This window comes from Balaenoptera acutorostrata, unplaced genomic scaffold, assembly GCF_949987535.1.
Source record: "Balaenoptera acutorostrata unplaced genomic scaffold, mBalAcu1.1 scaffold_215, whole genome shotgun sequence".
Taxonomy (NCBI): domain Eukaryota; kingdom Metazoa; phylum Chordata; class Mammalia; order Artiodactyla; family Balaenopteridae; genus Balaenoptera; species Balaenoptera acutorostrata.
The window spans coordinates 226,010-248,302 of NW_026646445.1; the positions used below are offsets into that span (position 1 = coordinate 226,010).

Genomic DNA, 22,293 nt, shown 5'->3' on the forward strand with positions numbered 1-22,293 from the left:
TCCCATCAGGAAGAAGAGTTAACCACAGGCTCAGCCTGCCGCCCGGAACCAGAATAGGGCTTGAACAATCCTGCGCTTTTGCGGCCAGCTCCCAAGAAAGCGAGTTGAAAAATGGAGCTCAGGGGCACTGCAATTCACAAACCTGCAGAGTTATAAATGATAACTCTCGTCCACAAATATATTGAGGGAAGGCAACGAAGAGGATTTGAAAGCAAGGCAGAATTGCAGGAAACAGATTTCAGGAGGTAGATTCGAATCGCCTTCAAAGCACAGGAAAAGAGGCAAAACCTCCACAATGATGCCCTTGGCCAAAAAGGGCGTATGCGTATTTTCCTGAATATATTCAGGAAAAAACGCATACGCCCTTTTTGGCCAACCAAGCAACCTGGAAAGGCAAATCAGCGCTACAAAGAAGTCTCGCTTCCCATCGGTCAAAAGGGCCATGCTGAATAAAGTGTCAAAACCAGAAATGCAGGACAGGCCAAGGAGAAACGGGAGCCTTGCTACGCTGATGGGCGGGATGTAAATTGCCCACAGCCACTCTGGAGAAGTGTACCGTGTGTCCTGAAACATCTAAAAAACTCAGTTTAGAGAGCATAGGACACTTCCACTCATGGGCGTATAAATTGGGAAAACTAAAAATCAGCAAGACACAGGCATCCCAAAGTTTAGGGCTGCTCTGTTGACAAGAACCTCCACTTCGTTACACCTTAAACATTCCAGGAAAGAGAAAAATGGATAAAGAAGTTCTCGTCCTTATATACAATGGAATATCACGCAGCCATGAAATCAACGTCATAAGGCTAGTAGCAGCATGATGAGTGGATTTAGGTACGACGATTCTAAGTGAAATAAGTCACACAGAAAAAGACACTGATCATAAGATATCACTTATAGAGGGAATGTAAAAACCGCTACACTTGAACTGAATTACAAAACAGAACAGAGTCACACGTTTAGAAAACACACTATGGCTGCTTAACGGGAAAGGAGAGGTGGGGTGATGCATAAAACAAGGGTTGGAAATTAGCTCAGATACCGTTCCATAAACCCAATATGTAATAAACAAGACCTACTCCTTGCTCAGTGAACTGGACTCAACACCCCCTATTCACCGCCCAAGAATATAACTGACTAGTAAGAATCTTAAAACCTATGTATTGATATCTCTCTGTAAGTGAGTCAAGTGGGTGTAAAGCGGCATAAACACAGCAGTGAAAGGCAGCTAAACCCCATTATAAAAATCAATCACTTTTAAAAACCCGTGAAACAAAAACAGTGAAAGAGAGCGAAATTCTTACCAAATTCGTTCACGGGCTGTGATGCCACCTTGATTGACCATATCTAGACCCATAGCTGATTGAGACATAAGGGTGGACACTCAGGGGCTGAGAGGTTTGGTGAGATTGGGGGAGCAAACGCAAACCCTTTAAAGGAATACTGCGTGGTACCCATCCCATGTTTCCCAAATCTCCAGGTTCAAGGGCATCTTCCTACATCGAAAACATGCATGAGAAACCCAGAAGATGGTACACCGTGTGATCGGGAAAGGTTTCTAAAACGCACCTCATTTCTCATCTCCTTGTGCTCGGGTTCGCCATTCCAGCCTCTTTACTAGCAACCTGCCTCCTTGGAGAATCAGCACCTTTAACCTCCTGTTCCGTACAGGTGGCAATTTGTCCTGAGGATGAACGGGAAGAGGGGGAACCAATGAGAGACTAGCTCTAGGTGTTGGGACAGGAACAGGCCACTCTATTTTCCCATCAGGAAGAAGAATTAACCACAGGCTCAGCCTGCCGCCCGGAACCAGAATAGGGCCTGAAGCAATCCTGCGCTTTTGCGGCCAGCTCCCAAGAAAGCGAGTTGAAAAATGGAGCTCAGGGGCACTGCAATTCACAAACCTGCAGAGTTGTAAATGATAACTCTCGTCCACAAATATATTGAGAGAAGGCAACGAAGAGGTTTTGAAAGCAAGGCAGAATTGCAGGAAACAGATTTCAGGAGGTAGATTCGAATCACCTTCAAAGCACAAGAAAAGCGGCAAAACCTCGACAATGATGCCCTTGGCCAAAAAGGGCGTATGCGTTTTTTCCTGAATATATTCAGGAAAAAACGCATACGCCCTTTTTGGCCAACCAAGCAACCTGGAAAGGCAAATCAGCGCTACAAAGAAGTCTCGCTTCCCATCGGTCAAAAGGGCCATGCTGAATAAAGTGTCCAAACCAGAAATGCAGGATAGGCCATGGAGAAACGGGAGCCTTGCTACGCTGATGGGCGGGATGTAAAATGCCAACAGCCACTCTGGAGAAGTGTACGGTGTGATCTGAAACATCTAAAAAACTCAGCTTACAGAGCATAGGGCACTTCCACTCATGGGCGTATAAATTGGGAAAACTAAAAATCAGCAAGACACAGGCACCCCAAAGTTTAGGGCTGCTCTGTTGACAATAACCTCCACTTCGTTACACCTTAAATATCCCAGGAAAGAGAAAAATGAATAAAGAAGTTGTGGTCCTTATGTACAATGGAATATAAGTCAGCCATGAAATGAACGTCATAAGGCTAGTAGCAGCATAATGAGTGGATTTAGGTACGACGATTCTAAGTGAAATAAGTCACACAGAAAAAGACACTTCTCCTAAGATATCACTTATAGAGAGAATGTATAAACCACCACACTTGAACTGAATTACAAAAGAGAAGAGAGTCACACGTTTAGAAAACACACTATGGCTGCTTAACGGGAAAGGAGAGGTGGGGTGATGCATAAAACATGGGTTTCAAATTAGCACAGATACCGTTCCATAAACCAAATATGTAATAGACAAGATCTACTCCTTGCTCAGTGAACTGCACTCAACAACCCCTATTCACCGCCAAAGAATATATCTGACTAGTAAGAAATTTAAAACCTATGTATTGATATCTCTCTGTAAGTGAGTCAAGTGGGTGTAAAGCGGCAGAAACAGAGCAGTGAAAAGCAGCTAAACCCCATTATAAAAATCAATCACTTTTAAAAACCCGTGAAACAAAAACAGTGAAAGAGAGCGAAATTCTTACCAAATTCATTCACGGGCTGTGATGCCACCTTGATTGACCATATCTAGACCCATAGCTGATTGAGACATAAGGGTGGACACTCAGGGGCTGAGAGGTTTGGTGAGATTGGGGGAGCAAACGCAAACCCTTTAAAGGAATACTGCGTGGTACCCATCCCATGTTTCCCAAATCTCCAGGTTCAAGGGCATCTTCCTACATCGAAAACATGCATGAGAAACCCAGAAGATGGTACACCGTGTGATCGGGAAAGGTTTCTAAAACGCACCTCATTTCTCATCTCCATGTGCTCGGGTTCGCCATTCCAGCCTCTTTACTAGCAACCTGCCTCCTTGGAGAATCAGCACCTTTAACCTCCTGTTCCGTACAGGTGGCAATTTGTCCTGAGGATGAACGGGAAGAGGGGGAACCAATGAGAGACTAGCTCTAGGTGTTGGGACAGGAACAGGCCACTCTATTTTCCCATCAGGAAGAAGAATTAACAACAGGCTCACACTACCACCCGGAACCAGAATAGGGCCTGAAGCAATCCTGCGTTTTTGCGGTCAGCTCCCAAGAAAGCGAGTTGAAAAATGGAGCTCAGGGGCACTGCAATTCACAAACCTGCAGAGTTATAAATGATAACTCTCGTCCACAAATATATTGAGAGAAGGCAACGAAGAGGTTTTGAAAGCAAGGCAGAATTGCAGGAAACAGATTTCAGGAGTTAGATTCGAATCACCTTCAAAGCACAAGAAAAGCGGCAAAACCTCGACAATGATGCCCTTGGCCAAAAAGGGCGTATGCGTTTTTTCCTGAATATATTCAGGAAAAAACGCATACGCCCTTTTTGGCCAACCAAGCAACCTGGAAAGGCAAATCAGCGCTACAAAGAAGTCTCGCTTCCCATCGGTCAAAAGGGCCATGCTGAATAAAGTGTCCAAACCAGAAATGCAGGATAGGCCATGGAGAAACGGGAGCCTTGCTACGCTGATGGGCGGGATGTAAATTGCCAACAGCCACTCTGGAGAAGTGTACGGTGTGTCCTGAAACATCTAAAAAACTCAGCTTACAGAGCATAGGGCACTTCCACTCATGGGCGTATAAATTGGGAAAACTAAAAATCAGCAAGACACAGGCACCCCAATGTTTAGGGCTGCTCTGTTGACAATAACCTCCACTTCGTTACACCTTAAATATCCCAGGAAAGAGAAAAATGAATAAAGAAGTTGTGGTCCTTATGTACAATGGAATATAAGTCAGCCATGAAATGAACGTCATAAGGCTAGTAGCAGCATAATGAGTGGATTTAGGTACGACGATTCTAAGTGAAATAAGTCACACAGAAAAAGACACTTCTCCTAAGATATCACTTATAGAGAGAATGTATAAACCACCACACTTGAACTGAATTACAAAAGAGAAGAGAGTCACACGTTTAGAAAACACACTATGGCTGCTTAACGGGAAAGGAGAGGTGGGGTGATGCATAAAACATGGGTTTCAAATTAGCACAGCTACCGTTCCATAAACCAAATATGTAATAGACAAGATCTACTCCTTGCTCAGTGAACTGCACTCAACAACCCCTATTCACCGCCAAAGAATATATCTGACTAGTAAGAAATTTAAAACCTATGTATTGATATCTCTCTGTAAGTGAGTCAAGTGGGTGTAAAGCGGCAGAAACAGAGCAGTGAAAAGCAGCTAAACCCCATTATAAAAATCAATCACTTTTAAAAACCCGTGAAACAAAAACAGTGAAAGAGAGCGAAATTCTTACCAAATTCGTTCACGGGCTGTGATGCCACCTTGATTGACCATATCTAGACCCATAGCTGATTGAGACATAAGGGTGGACACTCAGGGGCTGAGAGGTTTGGTGAGATTGGGGGAGCAAACGCAAACCCTTTAAAGGAATACTGCGTGGTACCCATCCCATGTTTCCCAAATCTCCAGGTTCAAGGGCATCTTCCTACATCGAAAACATGCATGAGAAACCCAGAAGATGGTACACCGTGTGATCGGGAAAGGTTTCTAAAACGCACCTCATTTCTCATCTCCTTGTGCTCGGGTTCGCCATTCCAGCCTCTTTACTAGCAACCTGCCTCCTTGGAGAATCAGCACCTTTAACCTCCTGTTCCGTACAGGTGGCAATTTGTCCTGAGGATGAACGGGAAGAGGGGGAACCAATGAGAGACTAGCTCTAGGTGTTGGGACAGGAACAGGCCACTCTATTTTCCCATCAGGAAGAAGAATTAACAACAGGCTCACACTACCACCCGGAACCAGAATAGGGCCTGAAGCAATCCTGCGTTTTTGCGGTCAGCTCCCAAGAAAGCGAGTTGAAAAATGGAGCTCAGGGGCACTGCAATTCACAAACCTGCAGAGTTATAAATGATAACTCTCGTCCACAAATATATTGAGAGAAGGCAACGAAGAGGTTTTGAAAGCAAGGCAGAATTGCAGGAAACAGATTTCAGGAGGTAGATTCGAATCACCTTCAAAGCACAAGAAAAGCGGCAAAACCTCGACAATGATGCCCTTGGCCAAAAAGGGCGTATGCGTTTTTTCCTGAATATATTCAGGAAAAAACGCATACGGCCTTTTTGGCCAACCAAGCAACCTGGAAAGGCAAATCAGCGCTACAAAGAAGTCTCGCTTCCCATCGGTCAAAAGGGCCATGCTGAATAAAGTGTCCAAACCAGAAATGCAGGATAGGCCATGGAGAAACGGGAGCCTTGCTACGCTGATGGGCGGGATGTAAATTGCCAACAGCCACTCTGGAGAAGTGTACGGTGTGTCCTGAAACATCTAAAAAACTCAGCTTACAGAGCATAGGGCACTTCCACTCATGGGCGTATAAATTGGGAAAACTAAAAATCAGCAAGACACAGGCACCCCAAAGTTTAGGGCTGCTCTGTTGACAATAACCTCCACTTCGTTACACCTTAAATATCCCAGGAAAGAGAAAAATGAATAAAGAAGTTGTGGTCCTTATGTACAATGGAATATAAGTCAGCCATGAAATGAACGTCATAAGGCTAGTAGCAGCATAATGAGTGGATTTAGGTACGACGATTCTAAGTGAAATAAGTCACACAGAAAAAGACACTTCTCCTAAGATATCACTTATAGAGAGAATGTATAAACCACCACACTTGAACTGAATTACAAAAGAGAAGAGAGTCACACGTTTAGAAAACACACTATGGCTGCTTAACGGGAAAGGAGAGGTGGGGTGATGCATAAAACATGGGTTTCAAATTAGCACAGATACCGTTCCATAAACCAAATATGTAATAGACAAGATCTACTCCTTGCTCAGTGAACTGCACTCAACAACCCCTATTCACCGCCAAAGAATATATCTGACTAGTAAGAAATTTAAAACCTATGTATTGATATCTCTCTGTAAGTGAGTCAAGTGGGTGTAAAGCGGCAGAAACAGAGCAGTGAAAAGCAGCTAAACCCCATTATAAAAATCAATTACTTTAAAAAAAACCCCGTGAAACAAAGACAGTGAAAGAGAGAGAAATTCTTACCAAATTCGTTCAGGGGCTGTGATGCCACCTGGATTGACCATATCTAGACCCACAGCTGATTGAGAAATAAGGGTGGACACTCAGGGGCTGAGAGGTTTGGTGAGGTTGGGGGAGCAAACGCAGACCCTTTAAAGGACTACTGCGTGGTACCCATCCCATGGGTCCCAAATCTCCAGGTTCAAGGGCATCTTCCTACATCGAAAACATGCATGAGAAAGCCAGAAGATGGTACACCGTGTGATCGGGAAACGTTTCTAAAACGCACCTCATTTCTCATCTCCTTGTGCTCGGGTTCGCCATTCCAGCCGCTTTACTAGCAATCTCCCTCCTTGGAGAATCAGCACCTTTAACCTCCTGTTCCGTACAGGTTGCAATTTGTCCTGAGGATGAACGGGAAGAGGGGGATCCAATGAGAGACTAGCTCTAGGTGTTGGGACAGGCAAAGGTCACTCTATTTTCCCATCAGGAAGAAGAATTAACAACAGGCTCACACTACCACCCGGAACCAGAATAGGGCCTGAAGCAATCCTGCGTTTTTGCGGTCAGCTCCCAAGAAAGCGAGTTGAAAAATGGAGCTCAGGGGCACTGCAATTCACAAACCTGCAGAGTTATAAATGATAACTCTCGTCCACAAATATATTGAGAGAAGGCAACGAAGAGGTTTTGAAAGCAAGGCAGAATTGTAGGAAACAGATTTCAGGAGGTAGATTCGAATCACATTCAAAGCACAAGAAAAGCGGCAAAACCTCGACAATGATGCCCTTGGCCAAAAAGGGCGTATGCGTTTTTTCCTGAATATATTCAGGAAAAAACGCATACGCCCTTTTTGGCCAACCAAGCAACCTGGAAAGGCAAATCAGCCCTACAAAGAAGTCTCGCTTCCCATCGGTCAAAAGGGCCATGCTGAATAAAGTGTCAAAACCAGAAATGCAAGACAGGCCAAGGAGAAACGGGAGCCTTGCTACGCTGATGGGCGGGATGAAAATTGGCAACAGCCACTCTGGAGAAGTGTACGGTGTGTCCTGAAACATCTAAAAAACTCAGCTTAGAGAGCATAGGACACTTCCACTCATGGGCGTATAAATTGGGAAAACTAAAAATCAGCAAGACACAGGCACCCCAAAGTTTAGGGCTGCTCTGTTGACAAGAACCTCCACTTCGTTACACCTTAAATATCCAAGGAAAGAGAAAAATGGATAAAGAAGTTGTGGTCCTTATGTACAATGGAATATCACTCAGCCATGAAATCAACGTCATAAGGCTAGTAGCAGCATGATGAGTGGATTTAGGTACGACGATTCTAAGTGAAATAAGTCACACAGAAAAAGACACTGATCCTAAGATATCACTTATAGAGGGAATGTAAAAACCGCTACACTTTAACTGAATTACAATACAGAACAGAGTCACACGTTTAGAAAACACACAATGGCTGTTTAACGGTAAAGGAGAGGTGTGGTGATGCATAAAACAAGGGTTTGAAATTAGCACAGATACCGTTCCATAAACCCAATATGTAATAGAAAAGACTTACTCCTTGCTCAGTGAACTGGACCCAACACCACCTATTCACCGCCCAAGAATATATCTGACTAGGAAGAATCTTAAAACCTATATAGTGATATGTCTCTGTAAGTGAGTCAAGTGGGTGTAAAATGGAAGAAACACAGCAGTGAAAAGCAGCTAAACCCCATTATAAAAATCAATTACTTTAAAAATCCCGTGAAACAAAGACAGTGAAAGAGAGAGAAATTCTTACCAAATTCGTTCAGGGGCTGTGATGCCACCTGGATAGACCATATCTAGACCCACAGCTGATTGAGACATAAGGGTGGACACTCAAGGGCTGAGAGGTTTGTTGAGGTTGGGGGAGAAAATGCAGACCCTTTAAAGTACTACTGCGTGGTACCCATCCCAGGGGTCCCAAATCTCAGGTTCAAGGGCATCTTCCTACATCGAAAACATGCATGAGAAACCCAGAAGATGGTACACCGTGTGATCGGGAAAGGTTTGTAAAACGCACCTCATTTCTCATCTCCTTGTGCTCGGGTTGGCCATTCCAGCCGCTTTACTAGCAATCTCCCTCCTTGGAGAATCAGCACCTTTAACCTCCTGTTCCGTACAGGTTGCAATTTGTCCTGAGGATGAACGGGAAGAGGGGGAACCAATGAGAGACTAGCTCTAGGTGTTGGGACAGGCACAGGTCACTCTATTTTCCCATCAGGAAGAAGAATTAACCACAGGCTCAGCCTGCCGCCCGGAACCAGAATAGGGCCTGAAGCAATCCTGCGCTTTTGCGGCCAGCTCCCAAGAAAGCGATTTGACAAATGGAGCTCAGGGGCACTGCAATTCACAAACCTGCATAGTTATAAATGATAACTCTCGTCCACAAATATATTGAGAGAAGGCAACGAAGAGATTTTGAAAGCAAGGCAGAATTGCAGGAAACAGATTTCAGGAGGTAGATTCGAATCGCCTTCAAAGCACAGGAAAAGCGGCAAAACCTCGACAATGATGCCCTTGGCCAAAAAGGGCGTATGCGTTTTTTCCTGAATATATTCAGGAAAAAACCCATACGCCCTTTATGGCCAGCCAAACAACCTGGATAGGCAGATCAGCGCTACAAAGAAGTCTCGCTTTCCATCAGTCAAAAGGGCCATGCTGAATAAAGTGAAAAAAGCACAAATGCAGGACAGGCCATGGAGAAACGGGAGCCTTGCTACGTTGATGGGCGGGATGTAAATTGCCAACAGCCACTCTGGAGAAGTGTACGCTGTGTTCTGAAACATCTAAAAAACTCAGCTTAGAGAGCATAGGTCCCTTCCATTCATGAGCGTATAAATTGGGAAAACTAAAAATCAGGAAGACACAGGAACCCCAAAGTTTAGGGCTGCTCTGTTGACAAGAACCTCCCCTTCGTTACACCTTAAATATCCCAGGAAAGAGAAAAATGGATAAAGAAGTTGTGGTCCTTATGTACAATGGAATATCACTCAGCCATGAAATCAACCTCATAAGGCTAGTAGCAGCATGATGAGTGGAATTAGGTACGACAATTATAAGTGAAATAAGTCACACAGAAAAAGACACTTACCATAAGATATCACTTATAGAGGGAATGCAAAAACCGCTACACTTGAACTGAATTACAAAACAGAACAGAGGCACACGTTTAGAAAACACACTATGGCTGCTTAACGGAAAAGGTGAGGTGCGTGATTCATAAAACAAGGGTTTCAAATTAGCTCAGATACCGTTCCATAAACCCAATATGTAATAGACAAGACCTACTCCTTGCTCAGTGAACTGGACTCAACACCCCCTATTCACCGCCCAAGAATATATCTGAATAGGAAGAAACTTAAAACCTTTATATTGATATCTCTCTGTAAGTGAGTCAAGTGGGTGTAAAGAGGCAGAAACACAGCAGTGAAAAGCAGCTAAACCCCATTATAAAAATCAATCACTTTTAAAAACCCGTGAAACAAAGGCAGTAAAAGAGAGAGAAATTCTTACCAAATTCGTTCAGGGGCTGTGATGCCACCTGGATTGACCATATCTAGACCCACAGCTGATTGAGACATAAGGGTGGACACTCAGGGGCTGAGAGGTTTGGTGAGGTTGGGTGAGCAAACGCAGACCCTTTAAAGTAATACTGTGTTGTACTCATTCTATGGGTCCTAAAATCTCCAGGTTCAAGGGAATCTTCCTACAGCGAAAAAATGCATGGGAAACCCAGTGGATGGTATACAGTGTGATTGGGAAAGGCTTCTGAAACGCACCTCATTTCTCATCTCCTGGTGCTCGGGTTCGCCATTCCAGGCGCTTTAGTAACAATCTCCCTACTGGAGAATCAGCACCTTTAACTTCCTGTCTCGTACAGGTTGCAATTTGTCCTGAGGATGAATGGGAAGAGGGGGAACCAATGAAAGACTAGCTCTAGGTGTTGGGACAGTCACAGGCCACTCTATTTTCCCATCAGGAAGAAGAATTAACCACAGTCTCAGCCTGCCGCCTGGAACCAGAATAGGGCCTGAAGCAATCCTGCGCTTTTGAGGCCAGCTCCCAAGAAAGTGAGTTGAAAAATGGAGCTCAGGGGCACTGCAATTCACAAACCTGCAGAGTTATAAATGATAACTCTCGTCCACAAATATATTGAGGGAAGGCAACGAAGAGGATTTGAAAGCAAGGCAGAATTGCAGGAAACAGATTTCAGGAGGTAGATTCGAATCGCCTTCAAAGCACAGGAAAAGAGGCAAAACCTCGACAATGATGCCCTTGGCCAAAAAGGGCGTATGCGTTTTTTCCTGAATATATTCAGGAAAAAACGCATACGCCCTTTTTGGCCAACCAAGCAACCTGGAAAGGCAAATCAGCGCTACAAAGAAGTCTCGCTTCCCATCGGTCAAAAGGGCCATGCTGAATAAAGTGTCAAAACCAGAAATGCAGGACAGGCCAAGGAGAAACGGGAGCCTTGCTACGCTGATGGGCGGGATGTAATTTGCCCACAGCCACTCTGGGGAAGTGTACGGTGTGTCCTGAAACATCTAAAAAACTCAGTTTAGAGAGCATAGGACACTTCCACTCATGGGCGTATAAATTGGGAAAACTAAAAATCAGCAAGACACAGGCATCCCAAAGTTTAGGGCTGCTCTGTTGACAAGAATCTCCACTTCGTTACACCTTAAATATCCCAGGAAAGAGAAAAATGGATAAAGAAGTTGTGGTCCTTATATACAATGGAATATCACTCAGCCATGAAATCAACGTCGTAAGGCTAGTAGCAGCATGATGAGTGGATTTACGTACGACGATTCTAAGTGAAATAAGTCACACAGAAAAAGACACTGATCATAAGATATCACTTATAGAGGGAATGTAAAAACCGCTACACTTGAACTGAATTACAAAACAGAACAGAGTCACACGTTTAGAAAACACACTATGGCTGCTTAACGGGAAAGGAGAGGTGGGGTGATGCATAAAACAAGGGTTTGAAATTAGCACAGATACCATTCCATAAAGCCAATATGTAATAGACAAGACCTACTCCTTGCTCAGTGAACTGGACTCAACACCCCCTATTCACCGACCAAGAATATATCTGACTAGTAAGAATCTTAAAACCTATGTATTGATATCTCTCTGTAAGTGAGTCAAGTGGGTGTAAAGCGCCATAAACACAGCAGTGGAAAGCAGCTAAACCCCATTATAAAAATCAGTCACTTTTAAAATCCCGTGAAACAAATACAGTGAAAGAGAGAGAAATTGTTACCAAATTCGTTCAGGGGCTGTGATGCCACCTGGATTGACCATATCTAGACCCACAGCTGATTGAGACATAAGGGTGGACACTCAGGGGCTGAGAGGTTTGGTGAGGTTGGCGGGGAAACGCAGACCCTTTAAAGTACTACTGCGTGTTACCCATCCCATGGGTCCCAAATCTCCAGGTTCAAGGGCATCTTCCTACATCGAAAACATGCATGAGAAACCCAGAATATGGTACACCGTGTAATCGGGAAAGGTTTCCAGAACGCAGCTCATTTCTCATCTCCTTGTTCTCGGGTTCGCCATTCCAGCCGCTTTACTAGCAATCTCCCTCCTTGGAGAATCAGCACCTTTAACCTCCTGTTCCGTACAGGTTGCAATTTGTCCTGAGGATGAACGAGAAGAGGGGGAACCAATGACAGACTAGCTCTAGGTTTTGGGACATGCACAGCTCACTCTATTTTCCCATCAGGAAGAAGAGTTAACCACAGGCTCAGCCTGCCGCCCGGAACCAGAATAGGGCTTGAACAATCCTGCGCTTTTGCGGCCAGCTCCCAAGAAAGCGAGTTGAAAAATGGAGCTCAGGGGCACTGCAATTCACAAACCTGCAGAGTTATAAATGATAACTCTCGTCCACAAATATATTGAGGGAAGGCAACGAAGAGGATTTGAAAGCAAGGCAGAATTGCAGGAAACAGATTTCAGGAGGTAGATTCGAATCGCCTTCAAAGCACAGGAAAAGAGGCAAAACCTCCACAATGATGCCCTTGGCCAAAAAGGGCGTATGCGTATTTTCCTGAATATATTCAGGAAAAAACGCATACGCCCTTTTTGGCCAACCAAGCAACCTGGAAAGGCAAATCAGCGCTACAAAGAAGTCTCGCTTCCCATCGGTCAAAAGGGCCATGCTGAATAAAGTGTCAAAACCAGAAATGCAGGACAGGCCAAGGAGAAACGGGAGCCTTGCTACGCTGATGGGCGGGATGTAAATTGCCCACAGCCACTCTGGAGAAGTGTACCGTGTGTCCTGAAACATCTAAAAAACTCAGTTTAGAGAGCATAGGACACTTCCACTCATGGGCGTATAAATTGGGAAAACTAAAAATCAGCAAGACACAGGCATCCCAAAGTTTAGGGCTGCTCTGTTGACAAGAACCTCCACTTCGTTACACCTTAAACATTCCAGGAAAGAGAAAAATGGATAAAGAAGTTCTCGTCCTTATATACAATGGAATATCACGCAGCCATGAAATCAACGTCATAAGGCTAGTAGCAGCATGATGAGTGGATTTAGGTACGACGATTCTAAGTGAAATAAGTCACACAGAAAAAGACACTGATCATAAGATATCACTTATAGAGGGAATGTAAAAACCGCTACACTTGAACTGAATTACAAAACAGAACAGAGTCACACGTTTAGAAAACACACTATGGCTGCTTAACGGGAAAGGAGAGGTGGGGTGATGCATAAAACAAGGGTTGGAAATTAGCTCAGATACCGTTCCATAAACCCAATATGTAATAAACAAGACCTACTCCTTGCTCAGTGAACTGGACTCAACACCCCCTATTCACCGCCCAAGAATATAACTGACTAGTAAGAATCTTAAAACCTATGTATTGATATCTCTCTGTAAGTGAGTCAAGTGGGTGTAAAGCGGCATAAACACAGCAGTGAAAGGCAGCTAAACCCCATTATAAAAATCAATCACTTTTAAAAACCCGTGAAACAAAAACAGTGAAAGAGAGCGAAATTCTTACCAAATTCGTTCACGGGCTGTGATGCCACCTTGATTGACCATATCTAGACCCATAGCTGATTGAGACATAAGGGTGGACACTCAGGGGCTGAGAGGTTTGGTGAGATTGGGGGAGCAAACGCAAACCCTTTAAAGGAATACTGCGTGGTACCCATCCCATGTTTCCCAAATCTCCAGGTTCAAGGGCATCTTCCTACATCGAAAACATGCATGAGAAACCCAGAAGATGGTACACCGTGTGATCGGGAAAGGTTTCTAAAACGCACCTCATTTCTCATCTCCTTGTGCTCGGGTTCGCCATTCCAGCCTCTTTACTAGCAACCTGCCTCCTTGGAGAATCAGCACCTTTAACCTCCTGTTCCGTACAGGTGGCAATTTGTCCTGAGGATGAACGGGAAGAGGGGGAACCAATGAGAGACTAGCTCTAGGTGTTGGGACAGGAACAGGCCACTCTATTTTCCCATCAGGAAGAAGAATTAACCACAGGCTCAGCCTGCCGCCCGGAACCAGAATAGGGCCTGAAGCAATCCTGCGCTTTTGCGGCCAGCTCCCAAGAAAGCGAGTTGAAAAATGGAGCTCAGGGGCACTGCAATTCACAAACCTGCAGAGTTGTAAATGATAACTCTCGTCCACAAATATATTGAGAGAAGGCAACGAAGAGGTTTTGAAAGCAAGGCAGAATTGCAGGAAACAGATTTCAGGAGGTAGATTCGAATCACCTTCAAAGCACAAGAAAAGCGGCAAAACCTCGACAATGATGCCCTTGGCCAAAAAGGGCGTATGCGTTTTTTCCTGAATATATTCAGGAAAAAACGCATACGCCCTTTTTGGCCAACCAAGCAACCTGGAAAGGCAAATCAGCGCTACAAAGAAGTCTCGCTTCCCATCGGTCAAAAGGGCCATGCTGAATAAAGTGTCCAAACCAGAAATGCAGGATAGGCCATGGAGAAACGGGAGCCTTGCTACGCTGATGGGCGGGATGTAAAATGCCAACAGCCACTCTGGAGAAGTGTACGGTGTGATCTGAAACATCTAAAAAACTCAGCTTACAGAGCATAGGGCACTTCCACTCATGGGCGTATAAATTGGGAAAACTAAAAATCAGCAAGACACAGGCACCCCAAAGTTTAGGGCTGCTCTGTTGACAATAACCTCCACTTCGTTACACCTTAAATATCCCAGGAAAGAGAAAAATGAATAAAGAAGTTGTGGTCCTTATGTACAATGGAATATAAGTCAGCCATGAAATGAACGTCATAAGGCTAGTAGCAGCATAATGAGTGGATTTAGGTACGACGATTCTAAGTGAAATAAGTCACACAGAAAAAGACACTTCTCCTAAGATATCACTTATAGAGAGAATGTATAAACCACCACACTTGAACTGAATTACAAAAGAGAAGAGAGTCACACGTTTAGAAAACACACTATGGCTGCTTAACGGGAAAGGAGAGGTGGGGTGATGCATAAAACATGGGTTTCAAATTAGCACAGATACCGTTCCATAAACCAAATATGTAATAGACAAGATCTACTCCTTGCTCAGTGAACTGCACTCAACAACCCCTATTCACCGCCAAAGAATATATCTGACTAGTAAGAAATTTAAAACCTATGTATTGATATCTCTCTGTAAGTGAGTCAAGTGGGTGTAAAGCGGCAGAAACAGAGCAGTGAAAAGCAGCTAAACCCCATTATAAAAATCAATCACTTTTAAAAACCCGTGAAACAAAAACAGTGAAAGAGAGCGAAATTCTTACCAAATTCATTCACGGGCTGTGATGCCACCTTGATTGACCATATCTAGACCCATAGCTGATTGAGACATAAGGGTGGACACTCAGGGGCTGAGAGGTTTGGTGAGATTGGGGGAGCAAACGCAAACCCTTTAAAGGAATACTGCGTGGTACCCATCCCATGTTTCCCAAATCTCCAGGTTCAAGGGCATCTTCCTACATCGAAAACATGCATGAGAAACCCAGAAGATGGTACACCGTGTGATCGGGAAAGGTTTCTAAAACGCACCTCATTTCTCATCTCCATGTGCTCGGGTTCGCCATTCCAGCCTCTTTACTAGCAACCTGCCTCCTTGGAGAATCAGCACCTTTAACCTCCTGTTCCGTACAGGTGGCAATTTGTCCTGAGGATGAACGGGAAGAGGGGGAACCAATGAGAGACTAGCTCTAGGTGTTGGGACAGGAACAGGCCACTCTATTTTCCCATCAGGAAGAAGAATTAACAACAGGCTCACACTACCACCCGGAACCAGAATAGGGCCTGAAGCAATCCTGCGTTTTTGCGGTCAGCTCCCAAGAAAGCGAGTTGAAAAATGGAGCTCAGGGGCACTGCAATTCACAAACCTGCAGAGTTATAAATGATAACTCTCGTCCACAAATATATTGAGAGAAGGCAACGAAGAGGTTTTGAAAGCAAGGCAGAATTGCAGGAAACAGATTTCAGGAGTTAGATTCGAATCACCTTCAAAGCACAAGAAAAGCGGCAAAACCTCGACAATGATGCCCTTGGCCAAAAAGGGCGTATGCGTTTTTTCCTGAATATATTCAGGAAAAAACGCATACGCCCTTTTTGGCCAACCAAGCAACCTGGAAAGGCAAATCAGCGCTACAAAGAAGTCTCGCTTCCCATCGGTCAAAAGGGCCATGCTGAATAAAGTGTCCAAACCAGAAATGCAGGATAGGCCATGGAGAAACGGGAGCCTTGCTACGCTGATGGGCGGGATGTAAATTGCCAACAGCCACTCTGGAGAAGTGTACGGTGTGTCCTGAAACATCTAAAAAACTCAGCTTACAGAGCATAGGGCACTTCCACTCATGGGCGTATAAATTGGGAAAACTAAAAATCAGCAAGACACAGGCACCCCAATGTTTAGGGCTGCTCTGTTGACAATAACCTCCACTTCGTTACACCTTAAATATCCCAGGAAAGAGAAAAATGAATAAAGAAGTTGTGGTCCTTATGTACAATGGAATATAAGTCAGCCATGAAATGAACGTCATAAGGCTAGTAGCAGCATAATGAGTGGATTTAGGTACGACGATTCTAAGTGAAATAAGTCACACAGAAAAAGACACTTCTCCTAAGATATCACTTATAGAGAGAATGTATAAACCACCACACTTGAACTGAATTACAAAAGAGAAGAGAGTCACACGTTTAGAAAACACACTATGGCTGCTTAACGGGAAAGGAGAGGTGGGGTGATGCATAAAACATGGGTTTCAAATTAGCACAGCTACCGTTCCATAAACCAAATATGTAATAGACAAGATCTACTCCTTGCTCAGTGAACTGCACTCAACAACCCCTATTCACCGCCAAAGAATATATCTGACTAGTAAGAAATTTAAAACCTATGTATTGATATCTCTCTGTAAGTGAGTCAAGTGGGTGTAAAGCGGCAGAAACAGAGCAGTGAAAAGCAGCTAAACCCCATTATAAAAATCAATCACTTTTAAAAACCCGTGAAACAAAAACAGTGAAAGAGAGCGAAATTCTTACCAAATTCGTTCACGGGCTGTGATGCCACCTTGATTGACCATATCTAGACCCATAGCTGATTGAGACATAAGGGTGGACACTCAGGGGCTGAGAGGTTTGGTGAGATTGGGGGAGCAAACGCAAACCCTTTAAAGGAATACTGCGTGGTACCCATCCCATGTTTCCCAAATCTCCAGGTTCAAGGGCATCTTCCTACATCGAAAACATGCATGAGAAACCCAGAAGATGGTACACCGTGTGATCGGGAAAGGTTTCTAAAACGCACCTCATTTCTCATCTCCTTGTGCTCGGGTTCGCCATTCCAGCCTCTTTACTAGCAACCTGCCTCCTTGGAGAATCAGCACCTTTAACCTCCTGTTCCGTACAGGTGGCAATTTGTCCTGAGGATGAACGGGAAGAGGGGGAACCAATGAGAGACTAGCTCTAGGTGTTGGGACAGGAACAGGCCACTCTATTTTCCCATCAGGAAGAAGAATTAACAACAGGCTCACACTACCACCCGGAACCAGAATAGGGCCTGAAGCAATCCTGCGTTTTTGCGGTCAGCTCCCAAGAAAGCGAGTTGAAAAATGGAGCTCAGGGGCACTGCAATTCACAAACCTGCAGAGTTATAAATGATAACTCTCGTCCACAAATATATTGAGAGAAGGCAACGAAGAGGTTTTGAAAGCAAGGCAGAATTGCAGGAAACAGATTTCAGGAGGTAGATTCGAATCACCTTCAAAGCACAAGAAAAGCGGCAAAACCTCGACAATGATGCCCTTGGCCAAAAAGGGCGTATGCGTTTTTTCCTGAATATATTCAGGAAAAAACGCATACGGCCTTTTTGGCCAACCAAGCAACCTGGAAAGGCAAATCAGCGCTACAAAGAAGTCTCGCTTCCCATCGGTCAAAAGGGCCATGCTGAATAAAGTGTCCAAACCAGAAATGCAGGATAGGCCATGGAGAAACGGGAGCCTTGCTACGCTGATGGGCGGGATGTAAATTGCCAACAGCCACTCTGGAGAAGTGTACGGTGTGTCCTGAAACATCTAAAAAACTCAGCTTACAGAGCATAGGGCACTTCCACTCATGGGCGTATAAATTGGGAAAACTAAAAATCAGCAAGACACAGGCACCCCAAAGTTTAGGGCTGCTCTGTTGACAATAACCTCCACTTCGTTACACCTTAAATATCCCAGGAAAGAGAAAAATGAATAAAGAAGTTGTGGTCCTTATGTACAATGGAATATAAGTCAGCCATGAAATGAACGTCATAAGGCTAGTAGCAGCATAATGAGTGGATTTAGGTACGACGATTCTAAGTGAAATAAGTCACACAGAAAAAGACACTTCTCCTAAGATATCACTTATAGAGAGAATGTATAAACCACCACACTTGAACTGAATTACAAAAGAGAAGAGAGTCACACGTTTAGAAAACACACTATGGCTGCTTAACGGGAAAGGAGAGGTGGGGTGATGCATAAAACATGGGTTTCAAATTAGCACAGATACCGTTCCATAAACCAAATATGTAATAGACAAGATCTACTCCTTGCTCAGTGAACTGCACTCAACAACCCCTATTCACCGCCAAAGAATATATCTGACTAGTAAGAAATTTAAAACCTATGTATTGATATCTCTCTGTAAGTGAGTCAAGTGGGTGTAAAGCGGCAGAAACAGAGCAGTGAAAAGCAGCTAAACCCCATTATAAAAATCAATTACTTTAAAAAAAACCCCGTGAAACAAAGACAGTGAAAGAGAGAGAAATTCTTACCAAATTCGTTCAGGGGCTGTGATGCCACCTGGATTGACCATATCTAGACCCACAGCTGATTGAGAAATAAGGGTGGACACTCAGGGGCTGAGAGGTTTGGTGAGGTTGGGGGAGCAAACGCAGACCCTTTAAAGGACTACTGCGTGGTACCCATCCCATGGGTCCCAAATCTCCAGGTTCAAGGGCATCTTCCTACATCGAAAACATGCATGAGAAAGCCAGAAGATGGTACACCGTGTGATCGGGAAACGTTTCTAAAACGCACCTCATTTCTCATCTCCTTGTGCTCGGGTTCGCCATTCCAGCCGCTTTACTAGCAATCTCCCTCCTTGGAGAATCAGCACCTTTAACCTCCTGTTCCGTACAGGTTGCAATTTGTCCTGAGGATGAACGGGAAGAGGGGGATCCAATGAGAGACTAGCTCTAGGTGTTGGGACAGGCAAAGGTCACTCTATTTTCCCATCAGGAAGAAGAATTAACAACAGGCTCACACTACCACCCGGAACCAGAATAGGGCCTGAAGCAATCCTGCGTTTTTGCGGTCAGCTCCCAAGAAAGCGAGTTGAAAAATGGAGCTCAGGGGCACTGCAATTCACAAACCTGCAGAGTTATAAATGATAACTCTCGTCCACAAATATATTGAGAGAAGGCAACGAAGAGGTTTTGAAAGCAAGGCAGAATTGTAGGAAACAGATTTCAGGAGGTAGATTCGAATCACATTCAAAGCACAAGAAAAGCGGCAAAACCTCGACAATGATGCCCTTGGCCAAAAAGGGCGTATGCGTTTTTTCCTGAATATATTCAGGAAAAAACGCATACGCCCTTTTTGGCCAACCAAGCAACCTGGAAAGGCAAATCAGCCCTACAAAGAAGTCTCGCTTCCCATCGGTCAAAAGGGCCATGCTGAATAAAGTGTCAAAACCAGAAATGCAAGACAGGCCAAGGAGAAACGGGAGCCTTGCTACGCTGATGGGCGGGATGAAAATTGGCAACAGCCACTCTGGAGAAGTGTACGGTGTGTCCTGAAACATCTAAAAAACTCAGCTTAGAGAGCATAGGACACTTCCACTCATGGGCGTATAAATTGGGAAAACTAAAAATCAGCAAGACACAGGCACCCCAAAGTTTAGGGCTGCTCTGTTGACAAGAACCTCCACTTCGTTACACCTTAAATATCCAAGGAAAGAGAAAAATGGATAAAGAAGTTGTGGTCCTTATGTACAATGGAATATCACTCAGCCATGAAATCAACGTCATAAGGCTAGTAGCAGCATGATGAGTGGATTTAGGTACGACGATTCTAAGTGAAATAAGTCACACAGAAAAAGACACTGATCCTAAGATATCACTTATAGAGGGAATGTAAAAACCGCTACACTTTAACTGAATTACAATACAGAACAGAGTCACACGTTTAGAAAACACACAATGGCTGTTTAACGGTAAAGGAGAGGTGTGGTGATGCATAAAACAAGGGTTTGAAATTAGCACAGATACCGTTCCATAAACCCAATATGTAATAGAAAAGACTTACTCCTTGCTCAGTGAACTGGACCCAACACCACCTATTCACCGCCCAAGAATATATCTGACTAGGAAGAATCTTAAAACCTATATAGTGATATGTCTCTGTAAGTGAGTCAAGTGGGTGTAAAATGGAAGAAACACAGCAGTGAAAAGCAGCTAAACCCCATTATAAAAATCAATTACTTTAAAAATCCCGTGAAACAAAGACAGTGAAAGAGAGAGAAATTCTTACCAAATTCGTTCAGGGGCTGTGATGCCACCTGGATAGACCATATCTAGACCCACAGCTGATTGAGACATAAGGGTGGACACTCAAGGGCTGAGAGGTTTGTTGAGGTTGGGGGAGAAAATGCAGACCCTTTAAAGTACTACTGCGTGGTACCCATCCCAGGGGTCCCAAATCTCAGGTTCAAGGGCATCTTCCTACATCGAAAACATGCATGAGAAACCCAGAAGATGGTACACCGTGTGATCGGGAAAGGTTTGTAAAACGCACCTCATTTCTCATCTCCTTGTGCTCGGGTTGGCCATTCCAGCCGCTTTACTAGCAATCTCCCTCCTTGGAGAATCAGCACCTTTAACCTCCTGTTCCGTACAGGTTGCAATTTGTCCTGAGGATGAACGGGAAGAGGGGGAACCAATGAGAGACTAGCTCTAGGTGTTGGGACAGGCACAGGTCACTCTATTTTCCCATCAGGAAGAAGAATTAACCACAGGCTCAGCCTGCCGCCCGGAACCAGAATAGGGCCTGAAGCAATCCTGCGCTTTTGCGGCCAGCTCCCAAGAAAGCGATTTGACAAATGGAGCTCAGGGGCACTGCAATTCACAAACCTGCATAGTTATAAATGATAACTCTCGTCCACAAATATATTGAGAGAAGGCAACGAAGAGATTTTGAAAGCAAGGCAGAATTGCAGGAAACAGATTTCAGGAGGTAGATTCGAATCGCCTTCAAAGCACAGGAAAAGCGGCAAAACCTCGACAATGATGCCCTTGGCCAAAAAGGGCGTATGCGTTTTTTCCTGAATATATTCAGGAAAAAACCCATACGCCCTTTATGGCCAGCCAAACAACCTGGATAGGCAGATCAGCGCTACAAAGAAGTCTCGCTTTCCATCAGTCAAAAGGGCCATGCTGAATAAAGTGAAAAAAGCACAAATGCAGGACAGGCCATGGAGAAACGGGAGCCTTGCTACGTTGATGGGCGGGATGTAAATTGCCAACAGCCACTCTGGAGAAGTGTACGCTGTGTTCTGAAACATCTAAAAAACTCAGCTTAGAGAGCATAGGTCCCTTCCATTCATGAGCGTATAAATTGGGAAAACTAAAAATCAGGAAGACACAGGAACCCCAAAGTTTAGGGCTGCTCTGTTGACAAGAACCTCCCCTTCGTTACACCTTAAATATCCCAGGAAAGAGAAAAATGGATAAAGAAGTTGTGGTCCTTATGTACAATGGAATATCACTCAGCCATGAAATCAACCTCATAAGGCTAGTAGCAGCATGATGAGTGGAATTAGGTACGACAATTATAAGTGAAATAAGTCACACAGAAAAAGACACTTACCATAAGATATCACTTATAGAGGGAATGCAAAAACCGCTACACTTGAACTGAATTACAAAACAGAACAGAGGCACACGTTTAGAAAACACACTATGGCTGCTTAACGGAAAAGGTGAGGTGCGTGATTCATAAAACAAGGGTTTCAAATTAGCTCAGATACCGTTCCATAAACCCAATATGTAATAGACAAGACCTACTCCTTGCTCAGTGAACTGGACTCAACACCCCCTATTCACCGCCCAAGAATATATCTGAATAGGAAGAAACTTAAAACCTTTATATTGATATCTCTCTGTAAGTGAGTCA

At 44.2% G+C, this 22,293-nt stretch overlaps 2 long non-coding RNA genes across 2 annotated transcripts; both read right to left on the bottom strand.

Moving 5' to 3' along the window:
* Positions 1–5,083: 5,083 nt before the first annotated feature.
* Positions 5,084–8,682, bottom strand: LOC130706896 (uncharacterized). The gene is made up of 3 exons (XR_009006936.1): positions 8,605–8,682; positions 6,847–6,961; positions 5,084–5,199 (listed from the first exon to the last, which is right to left on the bottom strand). It is a non-coding gene; the product is annotated as an uncharacterized LOC130706896 (long non-coding RNA).
* Positions 8,683–12,129: 3,447 nt separating this feature from the next.
* LOC130706897 (uncharacterized) lies at positions 12,130–20,981 on the bottom strand. Its single transcript, XR_009006937.1, has 4 exons — positions 20,917–20,981; positions 19,159–19,273; positions 17,476–17,511; positions 12,130–12,199 (listed from the first exon to the last, which is right to left on the bottom strand). It is a non-coding gene; the product is annotated as an uncharacterized LOC130706897 (long non-coding RNA).
* Between the last annotated feature and the right edge of the window lie 1,312 nt (positions 20,982–22,293).